This window comes from Leopardus geoffroyi, chromosome X, assembly GCF_018350155.1.
Source record: "Leopardus geoffroyi isolate Oge1 chromosome X, O.geoffroyi_Oge1_pat1.0, whole genome shotgun sequence".
NCBI classification, from domain to species: domain Eukaryota; kingdom Metazoa; phylum Chordata; class Mammalia; order Carnivora; family Felidae; genus Leopardus; species Leopardus geoffroyi.
In genome coordinates this window covers 60,393,363-60,416,680 of record NC_059343.1, presented here as the reverse complement: position 1 = coordinate 60,416,680, position 23,318 = coordinate 60,393,363, and the positions used below count along the sequence as shown (strand labels likewise).

At 37.8% G+C, this 23,318-nt stretch overlaps 1 long non-coding RNA gene across 6 annotated transcripts in view; it reads right to left on the bottom strand.

The window, feature by feature from the left end:
• Positions 1–21,853, bottom strand: part of LOC123594665 — an 81,296-nt gene extending 59,443 nt beyond the window's left edge. For 2 of the 6 annotated variants that reach the window (XR_006710829.1, XR_006710830.1), the window contains exons 1-3: positions 21,710–21,853; positions 21,132–21,237; positions 5,320–5,420 (exon numbers count right to left, since the gene is read on the bottom strand). This is a non-coding gene — a long non-coding RNA (uncharacterized LOC123594665). The remainder of the gene's footprint in view (positions 1–5,319; positions 5,421–21,131; positions 21,238–21,709) is intronic. The other 4 variants (XR_006710828.1, XR_006710827.1, XR_006710826.1 and 1 more) reach the window with 2 other exon arrangements.
• Positions 21,854–23,318: the final 1,465 nt, after the last annotated feature.

The following is a 23,318-nucleotide window of genomic DNA, read 5'->3' as shown; positions in this document are numbered from 1 at the left end:
GTAACTAACAAACCCAGGGAAAATATTTGCAATTTATCTCCACAAAGGGTTATATCCTACTAAATATATAAAGAAATCTTTAAAATTGCAGGAAAAAGTATCAAAAATCTAACAGGTAAATGGGAAAAGAAGCAATTACTTGAAAAAGAAAAGCCTATAAAAATGATACTTAAATATAAGAAAAACTTTAAACTCAAAATTTTTAAAAATACAAATTTAAAAAACACTGTAATGCCATTCCTCCTCACCAACCAGATTGGCAATATTTTTAAAATATGAAAACTGGGAAAAAAGAAAAAGAAAAAGCTAAAATGGCAGCATTGTAGGAGGACCCTAGGCTTGCCTCATCCCTTGAACTCAGCTAGATCATTATCAAATCATCCTGAATACCCAAGAAATCGACCTGAGAACTGACAGAAAAAATTGCACAACCAGAGAAAGAGAAGAGCCCATGCTGGGGAAAGTAGGAAGTGCCAACACCCAGTTTTAGGGAGAAACGGATCATGGGTGCAACAGAGGGGAGGGAGTGCTGATTGTGGAGGAAGGTGAGAGAAGAGTGGAGTACACAGGTATATGCACAAGGAGAACACTTCTCCAAAGCTATTGGCTGCTAAACCCAAGGGGCTGATTTTCATGAGTTTTTGAAATCAGTGGGGGTTAAAGGATGGAGTTTCAGAGGTCCATGGACTTGGCTGGGACAGAGACCTGAGGGTATCTTACTGCCCTACTCCTGAAGAAAAGGCAGATAGGCAACCCTCAGGCACACGGTGTTATCTGAGGATCACCTATGGTGCACAGTCTCGCTGTTCTTAGAGCATATCTGTGAGAGGTGGCATTACCTCTCAGGGGACAAAAGAGCCAACAGGCGCTATTTCCCTCCCCCGCCCTTCAGCATAGATGCAAAGACACCTCTGAGCCTGCCTGCTTTGCTCCAAATCCCACACCCTTGGACTCTGGTGTGACTGCCTTTCTCTGTCAAACCTTCATCAGTCCCAGTGTGGAGAGACCCTTCCCCAGAAGATCAGCACATGTCCCTGCCACACCAAGTTCCTAAAGTTTGGAGTTTTAAAAGTCAGCAGACTTGCATGTAATAGAGCCCAAAGTGCACTGCACTGCTCCAGGCAGGCAAACCTAAAGATAGTGTGAAAACAGTGATCTGAAAAACACTTGGAACACAGGAGGGAAAATTATTTGCTCTTTTTGGAGTGCTTCCCTAGAGCAGCGAGCACGAACTCTCCCTCTGAGGACAAAATGCTGGCTGGAGCCATTTCTCTCCCCCATCCATCAGCATGAACCAACTTCAGTAAATAGCACAGCACCAACACTGGCTGCCTAAACTGCTTATACCAAGTCCCACCCATCCCCCTGCCCTCCCCCACACTCTGCTGGTACTGTTTTACTCCAACAAGTGGGCCTAATGACCAGTACAGCAGGCTCCTATCCCAAAAGTCCAACAGAAACTCCCAACACACCAAGTGTACCAACCACAGAGTTCTGCAAGGCTTCAGTTCTAGTGGAAGTAGCATCAGGGCTCATTTAACAAGACCAGAGCATACCTAATTAAAACCCACCACACTCTGCCCAAGGTCCAAACACTGCCCACTGAAGGCAAGGAGAACCACTACAGAAGAATGACCTGAGGGAGAGAGCGGCCAAAACACAGCACCAGAGTGCATGCAGCATTTACTAGAGACATTCCCTAAAGTGCCAGGCCCTGGACACTACATGACATTTTCTTCATAAAGCCATCATTTTCAGGACCAGGAAACATAACAGGCTTTTCTAACACACAGAAGACAGTGGCCTAGACAAAATGCCAAGATGGAGAAATCCATCCCAAAAGAAAGACCAGAAAAGGTCACAGAGATCTAATCAAAACAGATATAAGTAATATGTCTAATAGAAAATTTAAAACAAATATCATAAAGATACTTGCTGAGCTTGAGAAAACCATAGGGGACATTGGGGAGATCCTTACAACATAGATAAAAGAATTTAAAAAATCAGGCAGAAATGAACAATATAACTGACATTTGAAAGCAACTGTTGTAATGACCACAAGGATGCAAGAAGCAGAGGAGCAAATAAGTGATACAGAAGACAGAATTATGAAAAATAATGAAGCTGAATGAAAGAAAGATGGATGACAGATCATGAGAGTAGACTCAGGGAACTCAGTGACTCCATCAAACATAGTAACATTCATATCATAGGAGCTCCAGAAGAAGACAAAAAAAGGGTAGAAAGTTTATTTGAGGAAATAGTTTAAAATGTCCCCAATCTGGGGAAGGAAACAGACATCCAAATCCAGGAGACACAAAGAACTCCCAACAAAATTTAAAAAAGCAGGCCAACACCAAGACATATTGTAGTTAAATTTGCAAAATATGGTGATAAAGGAAAAATCCTAAAAGCAGCCAGACAAAAGTCCCTAACTTACAAAAGAAAACCCATAAGGTTAACTGCAGATCTTTCCAAAGAAACTTTGTGAGCCAGTAAGGAGTGGCATGATTTTTCAATGTGCTGAGTGGGAAAAATCTGCAACCAGGAACACTCTATCCAGCAAGGGTACCATTCAGAATAGAAGGAGAAAGAAAGTTTCCTAGACAACCAAAAACTAAAGAACATTGTGACCACTAAACCAGCCCTGCAAAAAAATATTAAAGAGGACTCTTATGTACAAAGGAAGACCAAAAGCAACAAAAATTAGAAAGAAAGATAAAATCTCCAAAACCAATGTAAAAAGTAATAAAATGGCACTACATTCATATCTATCAATAATTACTTTGAATGTAAATGAACTAAATGCTCCAAACAAAAGACACAGGGTGTAAGAATGGATAAAATAAGAGCAAGACCCACCTATATGCTGCCTACAAGAGACTCATTTTAGACCTAAGGACACTTACAGATTGAAAGTGAAGAAATGGAGAAACATTTGCCATGCAGATGATGCCAAAAGAAAGCCAGAGTAGCAATACTTCTACTAGACAAACTAGATTTGAAACCAAAGATCGTAACATAAGATGAAAAAGGGCACTATATTGTAATAAAGGGGTCTATCCAACAGAACATCTAACAATTGTAAATATTTATGCCACTAACTTGGAACCACCCAAATATATAAAACAATTAACAAGCATAAAGGAACATCATTCATAATAATAAGAGCAGTGGACTTTAACATCCCACTTACATCAATGGACAAATCATCTAAGCAGAAAATCAACAAGGAAACAATGGCTCTGAATGACAAACTGGACCAGATGGACTTAATGGATATATTCAGAACATTCCATCCTAAAGCAGCAAAACACACATTCTTTACAAGTACATATGAGATATTTTCCAGAATAGATCACATACTAGGTCACAAATCAGGCCTCAAAAAGTACAAAAAGACTGAGATCATACCATTCATCTTTCCTGACCACAACACTATGAAACTTGAAGTCAAGCACAAGGAAAAAATTTGAAAAGAGCACAAATACATGGAGGTTAAACGACATGTGAGTAGACAATAGGTCAACCAGGAAAATGAAATTAAAAAATTGTGGAAACAAATGAAAATAAAATCATACTGGTCCAAAATCTTTCGGATACAGCAAAAACAGTCATAAGAGGGAAGTATTTAACAATTCAGGCCTACCTCAAGAAGTAAGAAAAATCTTAATACACAACCTAACCTTACACCTGAAGGAGCAAGAAAAAGAACAAAAAACAAAGCATATAGACAGCAGAAGAGAAATAAAAAGTAGAGCAGAAATAAATGATACAAAAACTAAAAAACAAACTAACAAAAACAGTAGAACAGATTAATGAAACCAGGAGCTGGTTCCTTCAAAACATTAATAAAATCAATAAACCCCTAGCCAGATTTATCAAAAAGAGGACCCAAATAAATAAATCACAAATGAGAGAGGCAAAAGAACAACCAACACCACAGAAAAACAACTACAAGAAAATATTATGAAAAATTATATGCCAACAAATTAGTCAACCTAGCATTTGACAAAATACAGCATCGTTTCTTTTTAAAAACCCTCAAGAAAGTAGGGATAGAAGGAACACACCTCAACATAATAAAGGTCATTTACAAAGTACCCACAGCTAATATCATCTTCAATGTGCAAAAACTAAGAGGTTTTCCTCTATGGTCACAAGCAAGACAAGGATGTCCAATCTAACCACTGTTATTTAACATAGTGCTGGAAGTTCTAAACACAACAATCAGAGAAAAGAAATAAAAATCATCCAAATCAGCAAGAAAAGAAGTCAAATTTTCACCATTTGCAGATGACATGATACTCTATGCGGAAAACCCAAAAAACTCCAAAAAATTACTAGAACTGATAACACGAATTCAGTAAAGTCACAGGATACAAAATCAACATACGGATATCTGTTGCACTTCTATTCATCAATAATAAAGCAGCAGAAAGAGAAATCAAGGAACCAATCCCATTTAGAATTGCACGAAAAATAATAAGATACCCAGAAATCAACCTAACCAAAGAGGTGAAAGACCTGTACTCTGAAAACTATAAAACACTGATGAAAGAAACTGAAGATGACACAAAGAAATGAAAAAACAGGAGCACCTGGGTGGCTGTCAGCTGGGCGCCCAACTCTTGATTTTTGCTCAGGTCATGATCTCACAGTTGTAGGATTGAGCCCCACATTGGGTTTGGTGCTGAGCATTGAGCCTGCTTAAGATTCTCTCTCTGCCCCTCTCCCCTGCTGGCACACTCTCTGTTTCTCTCAAAATAAATTTAAAAAAAAAATTAAAAAAGAAAGAAACCTTTTAAAATAAAAAAAAAGAAATGAAAAAACATTCCACACTCATGGATTACAACAAATATTGTTAAAATGTCTATACTACCCAAAGCAATCTACACATTTCATATAACACCTATCAAAACACCACCAACATTTTTCACATAGCTAGAACAATCCTTAAATTTATATAGAGCCACAAAAGACCCCAGATAGCCAAAGAAATCTTGAAAAAGAAAAGCTAAGCTCGAGGCATCACAATTCTGGACTTCAAGCTATACTAGAAACCTGTAGTGATCAAGACAGTATGGAACTGGCACAAAAATAGACACATACATCAATGGAACAATAGAAAACCCAGAAATGAACCCACAACTATATGGTCAACTGATCTTCCACAAAGCTGGAAAGAATATCCCATGGGAATAAGACACTCTCTTCAACAAATGGGGTTGGGAAAACTGGACAGCAACATGCAGAATGACACTGGCCACTTTCTTATACCATACAAAAAAATAAATTCAAAATGGATGAAAGACCTACCTTTGTGTGGGAGAGGAAACCATCAAAGTCCTAGAGGAGTATACAAACAGTAACCTCTCTGACAGGGGCCAGGCTGTAGCAACTTCTTTCTAGATACATCTCTTGAGGCAAGGAAAACAAAAGCAAAAATAAAGTGTTGGGACTTCATCAAGATAAAAACCTTCTGCATAACAAAACAAACCTCTGCAATGAGAGAAGATACAGTATTTGCAAATGACATACCTGATAAAGGGTTAGAACTGCGGTACCTGGGTGGCTCAGTCACTTGAGTGTCCGACTTCGGCTCAGGTCACGATCTCGCGATTCATGAGTTTGAGCCCCACATCAGGCTTGCTGCTGCCAGCCTGTCAGTGCAAAGCCCGCTCCGGATCCACTGTACCCCTCTCTCTGCCTCTCCTGACTTGTGCTCTCCCCCAAAATAAATATTTTTTAAAAATAAAATAAAATATATAAAGAACTTATAAAACCCAACACCCAAGAAAACAAATAATCCTGTTAAAAAATGGGCAGAAGGCCTGAATAGAAATTCTTTCCAAAGAAGACATACAAATGACTAACAGACACATGAAAAGATGCTCAAAATCACACATCATCAGGGAAACAGAAATCAAAACTATGATGAGATATCACCTCATGCCAGTCAGAAAGGCTAAAATTAACAACACAGGTAACAACTGGTGTTGGCAAGGATGGAGAGAAAGGGGAAACCTCTAACACTGTGGAATGAAAAATGGTATAGCCACTTGGGAAAACAGTGTGAAGGTTCCTCAGAAAGTTAAAAATAAAACTATCTTGGGGTGCCTGGGTAGCTCAGTTGGTTGAGCGTCCAACTCTCGGTTTCAGCTCAGGTCATGAACTCTCAGGTTCTGTGAGTTTGAGCCTTGCATTGGGCTCTGTGCTGTCAGTGTGGAGCCTGCCTGGGATTCTCTCACTCCCTCTCTACCCCACCTCCACTCATGCTGTCTCTCTCAAAATAAATAAATAAACTTAAAACAAAAAAATATATATAAATAGAACCATCCTATGATCCAGCCAATTGCACTATTAGGTATTGTGCAGTGATTCAAAAGGATACATGCACGCTGATGTTTATAACAGCATTATCAACAAGAGCCAAATTATGGAAAAAGCCCAAATGTCCATCAACTGATAAGTGGATAAAAAAGAGATGGAATATTACCCATAAAAAAGAATGAAGTCTTGCCATTTGCAACAACATGGATGGAATTAGAGGGTATTACGCTAAGCAAAATAAGTCAGAGAAAGACAAATACTGTATGATTTCACTCATATGTGGAAATTAAGAAACGAAACAGATAAACATAAGTGAAAAAAAGAGAATGGCAAACCTGCAAACAGACTCTTTTTGGGGGTTGGGGACCAGATGTGCCCCATCTTTCTAATTTTTTTAAATTTGAGAGTGAGTGAGCAGGGGAGGGGAAGAGAAAGAAGGAGAAAGAGAATCCCAAGCAAGCTCTGCACTGTCAGCCCAGAGACAGAGGTGGGGCTTGATCTCACAAATCTTGAGATTATGACCTGAGTCAAAATAAAATCAAGAGTCAGATGCTTAACCGACTGAGCCACCCAGATGCCCCAGAAACAGACTCTTAAATATACAGAACAAAATGAGAGTTACTGGAGAGTTGGTGGGTATAGGGTGTGTTAAGTAGATGATGGGTATTAAGGAGGGTACTTGTGATGAGCACTGAGTGTTTAATGTAAGTGATGTATCACTAAATTCTACATCTGACACTAATCCTACATTTGAAACTAATATTACACTATGTTAACTAACTGGAATTTAATAAAAATTTGAAAATGAAAAAATTAAAATAAAAAATATGTGAAAATTCAGAAATCTAAAAAAGATTAGAGAACCATATCAAAGCAATTTCCTTGTTACATTTGCACAGTTTTGCAAGATGTTACCATTGGGGAAAATTCAGTAAACAATACATGGGTTATCTCTGTATTATTTCTTACAACTAAATGTGTATCTACAATTATTTCAATATAAAAGTTTAATTTTTAAAAAATACACAGACCGTATTTATACAGATTAAGATCTGATTTTATTTTTTATTTAATATTTTTAAAGTTTATTTTTGATAGAGAGAGCGTGAGAGCACAAGTGGGGAAGGAGCTGAGAGAGAGGGAGGCAGAGAATCAAAGCAGGCTCCAGGCCCCATGCTGTCAGTTTAGAGCCCTGATGCAGGGCTTGAACCCATAAACGTGAGGTCATGGTCTGAGCTGAAGTCGGATGCTTAACCAACTGAGCCATCCAGGTGCCCCATTTTACTTTTTTAAAATGTTTATTTATTTTGAGAGAATGCACATGCATGAGCAGGGAAGTGGCAGAGAGAGAGGGAGAAAATCCCAAGCAGGCTATATGCTGTCAGCATACAGCCCAATGTGGGGCTCAATCCCACAAACCACAAGATCATGACCTGAGCTAAAACCAAGCTTAGGTCATGATCTCACAGTTCATGGGTTCAAGTACCGCATCAGGTTTTGTGCGAACAGCTCAGAGCCTGGAGCCTGCTTCGGTTCTGTATCTCCCTCTCTCTGCCCTTTCCCCACTTATGCTCTCTCAAAAATAAATAAACATTAAAAAAAATTTTTTTTTTTAAGTGGGAAGATTAGGGGTGCCCGGGTGACTCAGTTGCTTAAGTGTCCAACTCTTGGTTTTGGCTCAGGTCATGATCTCACGGTTCTGTGAGTTCAAGCCCTGTGCTGGGCTCTGTGCTGGCAATGTAGAGCCTGCTTAGTGTTCTCTCTTCCTCTCTCTCTCCTCATACCCTGCTCATACTGTCTCTGACTCTCTCAAAACAAATTTAGTAACTTAAAAAAAAGAAAAGAAAAATTGGAAGATTAGAAGAGAATGAACCCTGTGCTTTTATTTAGAATCACACATATAAATACGAATTCATGGTTTTACATACACACAACCGCACAAACACGTATGTATAGTAGAATACTTACAGAAATAAGGATGTCTATGTTTGTGACTATAAACTTACACTTCCTAATTCTGTTGACTGAGAGGACCTAAAAACAATGATACCCCAATAACAATGGGCACAGGAACCAAGATCCCTTAGCAAAATGGTTGATTCCAGAGTTGGGTGGGAAAAAAACAAGTTATGCCTAATACATATTGTGATGTGAGAAAGTAGAGCAATACTCAAAATCCATGGGGGCATATCAAAAGGACACAGGAGCTAACCCAAAGAAAAGCCCAATGGCAAAACCTCAGAGCCATTACAACAAAATGATAGTATTAGATTACAACCAAAGAATGAAGTATCAATGAGTCTATACTAATTAATAAATATTTAATTAAATAAAGTGGAGAGAAGGCACAGCTATTCCTTACAGACTTTTAATTACTAAACATAGAATGAATAACCTTGAAATAAACACTAATATAATCATTGTGGCAGGTTAAGAGGCATGGATAGATAATTTCAGTGGGTGAAAGTAAGATGAAAAACATGACATATGCAAAATCTCAAAGTAGATCCCCACAAGAAACATATCAAACTGAAAGGGAAAAGCAGCAACTTTACAGTGGAAAACGTTGGTAACACTTTATTTTTTTGCTGTTCTTTTTTAAAAATTTTAATTCCATTATAGTTAACACACAGTGTTATATTACTGTCAGGTATACAATATAATGAACAATTCTATGTATCATTCAGTACTCACCAAAATAAGTGTACACTTAATCCCCATCACCAATTTCACCCATCCCCCCATTCCATCTCCACTCTGGTAACCATCAGTTTGTTTTCTATAGCTAAGAGTCTGTTTTTTGGTTTGTCTCCTTTTTTACATATTTTAAAAATATTTATTTATTTTTGAGAGAGAGAGCATGCAAGCACGAGTCGGGGAGGGGCAGAGAGAGGGAGACACAGAAACTGAAGCAGGTTCCAAGCTCTAAGCTGTCAGCAGAGCCCGATGCAGGGCTCGAACCCACGAACCACAAGATCATGACCTGAGCCAAAGCAGACACTTACCAGACTGAGCCACCCGGTGTCCCAGTTTGTTTTTCTGTTGTTCATTTCTTTTATTTCTTAAATTCCACATGCAAGTGAAATCATACAGTATTTGTCTTTCTCTGACTATTTCTCTTAGCATAATACTTGCTAGATACACCCATGTTGTTACAAATGGAATGATTCCATTCTTTTTTATGGCTGAGTAATATTCCACTGTATACATATATCACATCTTCTTTATAACTTTGGTACACTTTAACCAAGAGATGAAAGTTACCATCACATGTATTAAGATATACTGACAACATGTACAACATGATGCACAGAGAATGGCACAGCACTGCTTCTACTGCATTATTGCCAAGGCTGCATAACATGAATTAAATCATGAAAAATGCCAACAAGACGACAGTTCTTGAAACTATCTGATAAAGACCTTAAAATAACTATTATAAAAATGCTGAGAAAAGCAACCACAGACATTTTGCAACAAATATTGAAAGTGACAATCTTGTCAATAAATAGGATATCAAAAAAAGTGAAAATTTTAAAGTTAAAAATATAATAACTAAAATTAAAAAATAAATAAATGGACACACTCAAAAGCACAATGGAAATGACAAAGGAACTTAAAGAGATAAATAGAAACCATCCAATGCTAACAGCATAAATGAGCATAAATGTACAAAGGCTCAGGGAACTATGAGACAATAACAGAAGGTAAGAGAAAGCGTGTAGGACTGAAAATATTTGAAAAAATTAATGCATGAACACTTTCTAAAGTTTGCAACACACATAGACCTACAGATTCAAGTAACTAAGAAAACTTCAAAAGGGATAAGCACAAAGAAATCCACAGCCAGATATATCATAATAAAATTGCCAAAAAGTGAAGCCAAATAAAATATTATACAAGCAGTAAGAAAAAAAATAAAACGTTACCACATAGAGAAATAATGATTCAATTAACTGATTTCCCATCAGAAACTAGGGAAGCCAAAGGAAGTGGTACACATGTTTAAATGGCTGAAAGAAAGGGAATGTTAGCCTAAAATAATCTATCCAGAAAAATTACTTGTAAGAATGAAAATAAAAGACATTCTCAGATGATAGAAAACTAAGCATGTATAGCCCCTGAGATCTTATCTAAAAGAATTGCTAAAAGTTCTTCATGTAGAAGGGAAACACCAGAAGGAATTCTGAATCATCAAGAATAAAGAGCAACAAACATTTATCTGGATAATGCAATAGATTATTTATCTCTCTTGAATTCTTTAAAATCGTTTTAGGGTTGAAAACAAAAAATATGAACATCTGATAGTTTTCAATGTATGCTGATGCGATACATGACATTATAGCATGAAAGAGAGTTAAGGAACCTAAAAGATGTTAAGGTTTCTACATTCCAAATTATAGGGTAAAAGACAGTGAAAACTTAAATAAGTATTGTATAATTCCTAAAACAAATACTTAAAAAGGAAAACTAAAAAGTATTCAAATAACCCAAAAGAAGGCACAAAGGGGGTGGGGGGGAGAAAGGGAAACAAAAAAGGAACAAAGAAAAAACAAAGAATAAAGTAGTAAACCTAAATCCAAATATAACATATCAATATTACATTAAATATAAATTACCTAAGCACTAAAACTCAAACACAGAAATTGTGAGAATGACAGAAAGAAAGAAAGAAAGAGCCTAAACCATGACACAATATCCTATCTACAAGAAAGACTTCAGATATATTTATACAGGAAGACTGAAAGTAAAGGAATATGAAAATACACACCATGCAAACACCAACCAAACAACAGGACTGGCTATTTTATACATTAAATGCAAAAACAGATTTCAGAGCAAAGAAAATTACCAGGGAAAATGAGGGGAATTACATATGATAAAAGGGTCAATTCAACCAGAAGCCACAGCAATGCTAAACGTATATGCACCTAATAGAGCCTCATAATACATGAAAAAAAAACTGACAAAAGAAATACAAATCAACAAGTATAAAGACTTCAACACTTTCCTGTGAGTAGTAGAATTAACAGGCAGAAAATCAGCAAGGGTATAGGAGACTGAACAAGATTATCAACCAAGGAAATGTTTTCAGTAGTTATAAACAATCCAACAACAGCAAGATTCACATTCTTTTTAAGTACATACAGAATACTCACATAAAGCAAAGCTTAATACACATAGAAAAATTGAAAGTATACAAAGTATTACCTCAAACTGCAATATAACTAATCTAGAAATTAATAACAGGAAGATGATGAGAAACTCTCTCGACATCTTAAAATTTAAAAACCAGGGGTGCCTGGGTGGCTCAGTCAGTTGGGCATCCAACTGTGGTTTGTGGGTGTGAGCCCCACATCGGGCTCTGTGCTGACAGCTCAGAGCCTGGAGCCTGCTTCAGATTCTGTGTCTCCCTCTCTCTCTGCCCCTCCACTACTTGTGCTCTGTCTCTCTCCTTCTCTCTAAATAAACATTTAAAAAATTACACTTTTAATTCTCAGAAGTTGAAATCTTTTTTATATCTTTCATACAAGTTAACATTTTCAGTCTTTCCTCTATATTCATAATAACTGTAAAGTCTTTAAACCATTAACTCCATCATCTATATCATTCTGGAGTCAGCTTCAATTGATAGATTTCTCTCCTCATATTTTCCAGATCTATGCCAGTGTAATATTATTTTTTTAATCTACTTTATTCACTTTTCAAAGTAAAAACGTTTGTTACCTTGCCACTCTTTTCCACCATATTGGTAGTCAAAAATTACTGTCATAAGATAGATAAAAATCCAACTTAAAAATTGGGCAGAAGATCTGAATAGACTTTTTTTCCAAAGACATCCAGATGGCCAACATGTACATGAAAAGATGCTCAACATCGCTAATCATCAGGAAAATGCAAATAACAATGTTAACCACAATGAGATTATCACCTCATACCTATTAGAATGATTTTTATCAAAAAGAAAAGGAATGGCAAGTGTCTGTGAGGGTGTAGAGACAAAGGAACTCTTGTGCACTGTTTGTGGGAATGTAAACTGGCAGAGCCACTATTGAAAACAGTACGGAGGTTCCTCAAAAAATTAAAAATAGAACTACCATATGATCCAGCAATTCCCCTTATGGGTATATATACAAAAGAATTAAAATCAGGATCTCCAAGAGACATATGAATTTCCCTGTTCACTGAAGCATTATTTACAACAGCCAAGACATGGAAACAATGTAAGTGTCCACTGATGGATGAATGAATAAAGAAAGTGTAGTGTATATTATACAATAAAATATTATTCAGCCATAAAAAAGAATGGAATATTGCCATTTGCAACAAGAATGGATCTCAAGTGCATTATGCTAAATGAAATAAATCAGACAGAGAAAGACAAGTTCTGTATTGAGTTCCCTTATATGTAAAATCTAAAACAACAAAACCAAGCTCACAGATACAGAGAACAGACTAGTGGTTGCCAGAGGAATGGAGTGGGAGGACAAATGGGCAAAGGGGTCAAAGAGTAAAAAAGAGAAAAAAGAAATTCAATACTAAAAACCTATTTGAAACTACAGCTCTGGGGCCCATATTGATAGATATAAAATAACACTATAAGAAAGAACATTAAAAAGTGAAATATAAAATGGTATTTTTAAGACAGATTGATTATAACTACACACAATACTTATGTGTACATTAGTAAAGACAGATTAGTTTGAATAAAAATGGTTTAATATTTATTACCTTTGGTATATTTAAGTTTGGAAAGAAATCAGAATGGAAGAGATGTACAGAAAGTTCTAATACAAAAAAAATTATTTGCATAAGATAGTTGTAGTTTTCCTCATATATCAGTCACCAGTATTTTTGTTCAGTGTGCTTTTATCTCTGCCTTTCAAATGGGCAAAATGGTAAGATGCAGAAAGAATATATTTACTCATGTTTAAGAGAAATGCTATAGCATAAAATCTTTTCTCAATTATTGTTGAGTGCTACTGTGGTGATAGCATAATATAGAGTAACAGGTACAAGGGATGTTTGTTTAAACTAAGGGTAGGAGAACCTGGGTGGCTCAGTTGGTTAAGCATCAGACTCTTGGTTTTGGCTCAGGTCATGATCTCGAGATTCATGGGTTTGAGCCCCACATCAGGCTCCATGCTGGCAGTGAGGAGCCTGCTTGGGATTCTCTGTCTCCCTCTCTCTCTGCCCCACCCCTGCTCGCTATGTCTCTCTTTCTCAAAATAAATCAACATTAAAAAAAATAAACTAAGGGTAAGCAAACTCCTTCATTACAAGTCAGTAAGGGGCGCCTGGGTAGCTCAGTTGGTTAAGTGTCCAACTCTTGATTTTGGCTCAGGTCATGATCTCACAGTAGGGCCCTCTGCAGATAGCACAGAGCCTCCTTTGGATCCTCTGTCTCCTGTCTCTCCCCTCTCTGTCCACCCCCCCCCCCCTTCTCTCCCTCTTTCAAAAATAAACATTAAAAAAAGAGTCAGGGGCACCTGGGTGTCTCAGTGGGTTAAGCATCCAACTTCAGCTCAGGTCATGATCTCACCATTCCTGAGTTCAAGGCCCATGTCAGGCTCTGAACTGACAGCTAAGAGCCTGGAGCCTGCTTCAGATTTGTGTCTCCCTCTCTCTCTCTGACCCTCCCCTGCTCACATTCTATCTCTCTCTCTCTCAAAAATAAACATAAAAAAATTATTTTTTAAAGAGCCAGTAAATATTTTAGTCTTTGCAGGCCACATGGACACTGTCTTAATTACTCAATTCTGTTTTTGTAGAATGAAAGTATCCATAGACAATATGTATGCAGGTAAGTATAATCGTATACCAGTAAAACTACTTATGGACACTGAAATTTGAACTTTACATGATTTTCACGAGTTAAGAAATACGATTCTGCTTGTAAATTTTTTAAACCACTTAAAAACGTAAAATTACTCATAGTTTACCAGCCATACAAAGTCAGGCAACAGGCCAATTTCACCCACAAACCATACCTTGAAGAACTTTAGGACTGAAATCATACAGAGTGTGTTCTCCAACATGATAGATTTTTATCTTTAATTTTTTTTACTGTTATTTATTTTTTGAGAGACAGAAAGAGAGAGCGAGCAGGGAAGGGGCACAGAGAGAGGGAGCCATAGAATCCAAAGCAGGCTCCAGGCTCCGAGCTGAGGGCACAGGGCCCGATGCAGGGCTCAAACCCACAAACCACAAGATCACGACCTGAGCTGAAGTCAGACACTCAACCAACTGAGCCACCCAGATACCCCTAACACAGTGGAATTTTTAAAATCCAAAATCAAAACAAAAATTCAGGATTCCACAAATACTTGGAAATTAAACACTACATTTCTAAATTACCCATGAAACTAAGAAGAAATCAGAAGCAAAATTAATAGAAATTACTGTGAACTGAATTATAATGAAATCACAAACCAAAATGTATGACATTTGAGGACAACACCAAAAATGGGAGAATATGGAACTCCTAGGATCCATTCTTCCACTGAAATTATTAAGCTAGCAAAAAACGTAAGAATCTTTTATAGAACTCCAGAACCTAACCAGAAACTTACTCTAATCAGGACAGTGCTTAATGAAGAAAAGGGCTGCCATTCTGTCATTTAAAGAAATCTTATCAGGCTTCTGCCTGACAGCTAAGATAATGGAATGGACACTTTACTCCTCACATATAACAAGGAATATAGTCTGCAAAAATCATTTAGAAAAGTCATTAAACAAGTAGATGGCTGCAACCCACAATATGGAACAACACAAACCCTGGGGAGGGGGGAAATACTCTGATTTCCAGAGCCACCATACTTCAAGATGCAAAGTACCTACTTTTCAAGAAAATCTTTCATTAAAAAATTATTAGGCATGTAAAGAAACACGTATGGCCCATTCACAGAAAGAAAAAAAGTTAACAGAAAGAGTCCCCGAGGAAGCCCAGACATTACTTACTAGAAAAATCAACTATCATAAATATGATAAAGAGCTAACAGAAACCATGGACAAAAACTAAAGAAAACCAGGAAACAGCGTATCAATAAATAGAAAATAACAATAAAGAGACAAAAATTACTGGGACGCCTGGGTGGCTCAGTCGGTTAAGCATCCAGCTTCGGCTCAGGTCATGATCTCACAACTTGAGTTCGAGCCCCATGTCAGGCTCTGTGCTGACAGTTCAGAGCCTGGAGCCTGCTTCAGATTCTGTGTCTCCCTCTCTCTCTGACCCTTCCTCACTCACTCACTCTCTCTCTCTCTCTCTCTCCCCCAAAACTAAATAATAAAAAAAATTTAAAAACTTTTTTAAAAAAAGACAAAAATTACAAAAAGGAACAAATACAAATCCTGTTGCTGAAAAGCAAAAGAACCGAAATTCAAAATTCACTGAATTTTAGAGGGGTTCAACGTAAGATTTCAATAGGCCAAAAAAATGAATAAATGACCATGAAGGTAAGTAAATCAGGATTATCCAGTCTGGGGCACCTGGGTGGCTCAGTCGGCTAAGCGTCCAACTTGAGCTCAGGTCATGATCTCACAGCTTGTAAGTTCGAGCGAGCCTCATGTCAGGCTGTGCTGACAGCTCAGAGCCTGGTACCTGCTTTGGATTCTGTGTCTCCCTCTCTCTTTGCCCCTCCCGTGCTCACACTCTGTCTCTCTCTCAAAAATAAATAATAGGAAAAAAAATATTTTAATTAAAAAAAGAGACAAAAATTACAAAAAGGAACCAAATACAAATCCTGTTGCTGGCAAGCACAATAACTGAAATTCAAAATTCACTGAATTTTAGAGGGGTTCAACATAAGATTTCAATAGGCCAAAAAAGGAAAAAATGACCATGAAGATATGTAAATTAAGATTATCCAGTCTGGAGGCGCCTGGGTGGCTCAGTCAGTTAAGCATCCGACTTCGGCTCAGGTCACGATCTCACGGTCCGTGAGTTCAAGCCCCACGTCGGGCTCTGTGCTGATGGCTCAGAGCCTGGAGCCTGTTTCAGATTCTGTGTCTCCCTCTCTCTCTGACCCTCCCCCGTTCATGCTCTGTCTCTCTCTGTCTCAAAAATAAATAAAAACGTTAAGATTATCCAGTCTGGGGCACCTGGGTGGCTCAGTCGGTTGAGCCTCTGACTTCAGCTCAGGTTATGATCTCACAGTTCCTGAGTTCAAGCCCCACATCAGACTCTGTGCTGACCACTCAGAGCCTAGAGCTTGCATTGGATTCTGTGTCTCCCTTCTCTCTGCCCCTCCCCCCACTGACTCACGCGTTTGCTCTCTCTCAAAAATAAACACTAAAAAAAAAAAAAAAAAAAAAAAAAAAAAAAAAGATTATCCAGTCTGAGGAGTGGAGAAAGAAAAAAAAAATGAAGAAAAATGGAAAGAGCCTAAGTGACGACATCAAGTATACCAACATATACAAAATGAGAGGTCCAGAACAAAATGAAAGAGGCACAGAAAATATGTGAACAGGAGCACCTGGGTGGCTCAGTCGGTTAAGCATCCAAGTCTTGATCTCAGCTCAGGTCTTGATCTCAGGGTCATGAGTTCAATCCCTGCGTTGGGCTCTGTGCTGGGTTCCACACTGGGCATAAAGCCTACTTAAAAAAGAAAAAAAAAAAAGAATATTTGAACAGTGGCCAATCTACATATCTTAAAAAAATTCAATGAACCCGAAAGAGAATAAACCCAAAATGATGCAGTGAGATGTAGTATAATCAAACTGCTGAAACTCCCCCAAAAAAGACAGAATTCTAAAAGCAAGAAAAGTAACCCATCATCAGAGGCCAGAAAGCAGTGCAATGACATATTTACAGTGCTGAAAGAAAAAAGCTGTCAACCAACAAATCTCTAACAAAAACGTCTTTCAAAAATAAAGGAAAGAGAACAATTTATGGCATGATAGCATGAGCTCAAGTGACCTGTTGCTCTGCACTGAAACTGATGAAAACTACTTTTTTAAGCCATTTAAAGCCTCTGGAAACTGACCTAAAGACGAAAGGCAAATGAAGAAACCTACATTCAAGAACAACTTCAAAAATTCACTAAGAAAGATGAGTTGTATTTGAACCAAGACCACTCCCTCCCTCTCCCATCCCAGCTCAAGGAAGGGGAACCTCCACTCAAGACTCCTGCAACCAAGAACACAGGGTTCTGTCCCCACCCTACCCCCACAGGTCTCATTCAGAGGGCTTTCTTCCCAGGAGGAACAGAGTTTCTCATCCAACCCCCAGCTGCCTGTTGCTAGGGCTGAGTCCTAGACAAGTGTGCTTGAGAGGCAGGGGTTCCAGGCCTTCCAGCCCCCACTGGTAGAATGTATACTTTATTGGGTGTGGTGCATGGAAAAGCCTGGGACCCTAATCATCCTTGCCCTGGATTGTGAGGAGAGAAAAGCAAAACCAGATGACCTGTGGCTGCACCCTCCCCTCCAAGAAGTACTACTGTCACTCAGAAACTTGCCACTGTTCCCACCCCACCTCCAGAGACCAGGCTCAGAGCTTCTGTTTGAGGGAAGAAGCAGATATTAAAACAGATAGCTCTTAATTTCTTCCCAAAGGGACTGACTTCATTTGTAAGAGCTTGGAGAAAGTCAAGCCGACAGGAGTAGTGAGAAAAGTGAGGTTGTAGCAAAAGCCAAATAGCCCATTCAAAATACAGAGGCTAAACTGTAGGTAAACCAGTTTGCAGGAGAGAACTAGAGACTAAAACAACTGGGAGGGGCCCTCCTGGGGTCAGAACAAATATCAAACAATAAGCTTAGAAACTATTTCTTCAAAGGACACACTTTTTGACTGCATTTGCTTTCAAAGTAGTTTATGCTCCAGGGCATTGTGGAAAACAATTAATTAGTTCCCAGTAAGTGGATCTTGGCTGCTGGGTGTGGTCAGGGAAAGACAGCCCTAACAAAACCAGCCATCCCAGGGTGATTGGGGGCATATTCAAATTGCCCCTCCCTAAGGACCAACGTCAGAGGACTAACCTTGTGGGAAAGAAGACTACAATGAGACACCATTTCACACCCACTAGGATGGCTAGAATTGGATGAAGTCAGATGATGACATGGTTGGTGAGAATGTAGCCAAATTAGAGCCCTCATATACCGCGCTGCTGTGAATGTAAAATGGTGCCGCCACTTTGGAAAAAAGTCTACAGTTTCCCAATTAAACATAGATACCATATGACCCAGCAAAAACACTCTTAAATATATACCTAGAGAAATGAAAACATTTCTAGAAAGAAATTTGTACATGAATATTTCAGCAGAATTATTCTTAATAGCCAAAGGCAGTAACAACTTAAATATACATTAATAAATGAATGCATAAACAAAATGTGGTATATCCATAATGTGGAACATTATTCAGTCATAAATGGAATGAAGTATTGATACAGGCTACAACATGGATAAACCTTGAAGCATTATGCTAAGTGAAAGAAGCCAAACACAACAGACTACATATTCTGATTCCATCCATACAGAATGTTCAAAACTGGGAAATCTGTAGAGACAAAAAGTAGATTAGTGGTTGCCTAGGGCTGAGCAGGTAGGGCTCAAGGGGTATGGGGTTATGGCTAAAGTGCATGGACTTCTTGGGGTGATGAAACATTCTAAAATGTTTGTAGTGATGGTTGCACATATACTGAAAACCAATGAACGATACACCTTAAGCAGGTAATTGATGTGTGAACTATATTTCAATATATACACCAAAAGAACTGAAAAGAGAAATTAAGACATTGCCAGATAAAGAAAATCTGAGGAAGTTCGTTGCTAATAGATTTCCCTTACACGTACTGTCAAAGGGAGTTCTTCAGGCTAAAACAGAAGGATAAAAGACTAACTCAAAAGTGTATGAATAAATAAAAGACATTGGTAAAGATAACTACATAGGTAAACATAAATGCCATTATTATTGTATTTTTGGTTTGTAGCTCCTCTTATTTTTTTTCTGTATAACTTAAAAAGAAATGGACAAGCTGATCCTAAAATTCATATGGAATTGCAAGGGGCCCTGAATAGCCAAAACAATTTTGAAAAAGAAGAACAAAGTTGGCGGAGTGACACTTTGCAATTTTAAAACTTACTATAATCTATAGTAAGCAAAACAGTGTGGTACTAGCATAAGGACAGATACAGAGACAAATGGAATGAATATGAAAGACCTGAAATAAACTTACACATCTATGGCTAATTGATATCAACAAGGGTGCCAAGACCATTCAATAGGGAATAAACAGTCTCTTCAACATATGGTGCTGGGTCAATTGGCTATGTGCGTATAAAAGAATGAAGTTGGACCTCACATCATATACAAAAATGAACTCAAAATGGATCAATGACATAAATACAAGAGTTAAAACCATAAAACATTTAAAAGAATACATAGAGATGTATGACTTCATGACTTTGGATTTGACAAAGAATTCTTAGATTTGACACCAAAAGCACAAACGAGAAAAAAACAAATTGGACTTCAAACTTTTAAAAAATTGTACGCCAAACGACATTATCAATAAAGCGTGAAAAATACCTACAGAATGGGACATTTCAAATCAAATATATAACAGTTCAAAATATATAAAGAATTCTTACAACTCAACAACAGCAACAAAAAAAAAATACCTAAATTAAAAAATGGGCAAAGGATTTGAATAGACATTTCTGCAAAGAAACATACAAATGTTCAACAAGGACATGAAAACATACCCCAAATCAGTCTTTAGGAAAACACAGATCTAATCCATAAGGACTCACCACTTCAAACACACTAATATGGTTGAATTAAAAAACAAAACAAAACAAAAACAGGAAATAACAAGCGCTGGCAAGGAAGCATGGTAATTCCGTGTTTAACCTATAGAGAAACTGGCAATCTATTTTTATTTTCCACAGTGGCTGCACCATTATATATCCCCAAAACAATGTACACCAGTCCTTACCAACATTTATTTCCTGTTTTTGTTTTTTTTTTAAATTAGATTCTGCCCTAAACTTAAAAGAAATTTCAAATGGCCCCTGTTACTATAATCCAGGTAACAGGCACTTTAAAACTCCTCTTTTTTATTGACTTTTCTTTTTAAAATTTCTCTTCAAAACTTATTTAAAAAACTAATCCATGCTAGAAGTTCACATGTCACAAAAGTTTAAGAAATGCATGGGAAATATAATCACTGTTTAAAATAATAGTTACTTACCTCTGGGGATGAAGGAAGAAAGGGACACATTCAGGGATGAGTACACAGAACTTCAACTATGATGGTAATATTTTATTTTTATGTTTGGATGGTGAAAACAGAGGTTCACTGTATTTTTTTTTTTTTTTGCATCTCTCATTGTATTATTCTTTATATGTTTGTATATCTTAAGTATTTCATAACATATGTGGAAAGCCCCCCCAAAAAAGACAAAGAAAGTTAATCTTACATTCCCTCATCATTCCTCCCACCAAAAACAGCATACTAGATATTCTGTAACTTGCTTTTCTCACATAACAATCCATTATATCATTCTCTAGATCAAAAGTGTGTGAAGAGGTAAATCTGTTTCCACAGCTGCAAAATATTTCATAACATGAATGTCCTACAATTTATTCAAACATACTATAGATGGATATACAGGTTGTTTTCAGTTACTCCTCATAAAAATAAAGCTGCAAACGTTTTAGTCTTCCCCAAATATGCTACGCTTAACATAAACATATTTTCACCAAAAGATATGAACATGAAAAATCTAGCCTTTTTCTTAGTGAATCATCAAGGTAATAATCCACAAAATAATGTAACAATTCCTCAAGAGATTACCTGTACACACACACACACACACACACACACACACACACACCCCTACTTCTGAACAGAACAATGTGCTTCCAGAATAAATGTATGCCCAGAAGTCCTCATCTGAGACCTATACAAAGGATACCAAAAAAAAAAAAAAATTAAATCTAGCCCATAATAAGTATGCTACAAACTGATTAGTTTATCAAAACAACCTTTGCACGCGAAATGCAACACAAAGGAAATAAGGAAAGGTAGGTCCATCGGGTTAGGCTGTTCCTGAAAGCGTTCTGGCGTCGGCGTGGTGTCAATAAAAACCCATTTAAACAAGTTAAAAAGAGAGGAAAACGGCTCAGAATCCCTACGAGCTAGTATCCGCAACCGTCTAACTTCATCCGTGGTGGTAAGTGACTAAAAAAATAGAGAAATTATTCTTCGATATTTTACAGAGGCAAGAGAGTAAAATGAACAGCAGGCCAGCTCCTCCCCCACTCAGGCAGGCCACGCGATCCCCAAGTATGCAGCCTTATTAACGGACATTTTTCTAGCTGACGTGAAACTCAGCACTCACCACAAAACAAAAAATTAGCGGGTTTCTGTACCTTCCTTAATAGATTTGTCCATTAGCTGCTTTCCACACCCAGTACTTGGTCGGGACTTTCCCTCGGTACAAACGCCGCCATCTTAGGTCTTAGATGAGCCCTAGGGGATAGGGCGCTAAAAACCTGGAGTGAGCGTCACAGCCAAATAGGTCCTGCGCCCAACCGCCGTGCACTGCTCAAATGGCTCCGCCGGCAACGTGACCCAGCCTCACTGTGGCCCGTCCCCCAGGCTTCTAGAGAGCTTGCGCTTTCTCTCTCTCTGCCTTTATCTTCAACGGAATTGCTGCTTTCTGCGTCCTTTTCTTTCTTCCCCCCCCCCCTCGATTTCTTTTACCTTTGCCTCCACTCCTTTCTTACTTCTACATTTCTGGATGTCTCGTTCTCCTCGACTATCAGTTACCTCACAAGTGTACAGAATTTTATAATAGACAAAACTGTATTTCTGTTATTTTACCTAATTATTACAACTTTGTAAGGTAAGCTGGGGGACTGAATTTCCCAATTTTATAAATGAGGAAACCAAAGCCCATATATAGTGAACCAGTATTCCAAAAGCTGCAACAGCTGGTGTTAAAGTGGACAGAACATATTTCTTTTTGCTCCAGTGAGCCTCGTGCTGCTAGAGATAACGGTGTACTTCAACTAATTGAAAAGATGGGAAAACTGAAGACAGAAATAGGAAGAGTTTGGGCCTAAATTCACACATTGAGTCAGTGACAAAACTGGAATCAAAACAATCTGCTTCCTTGTTTAATTCTGTAACAGAAAACATCTTCATAAAGGTGTTGGGATGCTTTTCTCCATCCTAAAACTCCTTCCTCTTTTTTGACTCAGCTCAAGTGGTGACTCCTTTAAGAAGCCTTTATGTTTATCAGAACCTTTATCTTTTTTTCTATCCCTCTCCATGAGGGAAAAATACACTAGCTGGATGCCAGCTCCCAAAACATTTTTTGGAGGAGCTGAAACTTCTTTGTGAAGCATCGTGTATGAATGGTGTGAAAGATTAGTAGGGGAAGGTTTGTGCTGCATAAGTAAGGAAAAGACAATTTAGAGGTCCTAATCCCTTTCCAAAGGCATAATTTCTGTCTACATTCTAATGTCATCTCTAGCTTTCTACAAGAACCCAGCACAGAACACCTCTTATTCTATTTATTTGCATCATTACTTTTCCTTTCTTTATTTTCAAAATTGTTACCTTCAAATAGAGGTTAATGGTAGAGAATGTGTAAACTTCTGGGCCTTGATTTATGGCCATTCTTGTGTAAAACACTACATACAGCCAATCTGTCTTGTCAGTAACCTGTGTAGTGAAATGAAGAGGTCTTATCTTAAGCTTAAAGTGTGTCATTGCCTGGAGTTTAGACAAGTTTGAGCACATCTTGGAAACTGGTAGGGCAGACACCAGAAGTCAATTGCAGAAGGAACTGCTGACCTCTTGAGAAATTACTTATCCTAAGATAGGAGGGAGTCAGGCAGACAACCTAGGGTAAATAGAGAATCAATTCTGAGTATTGCAGGGGATTTGGTTGTACAACAAAGTGTATTTATTTTAAGCTAGGTACACAACATCTCTCTGCAGTGATTTAATTGTAAATAGAAAAGTAGAGAA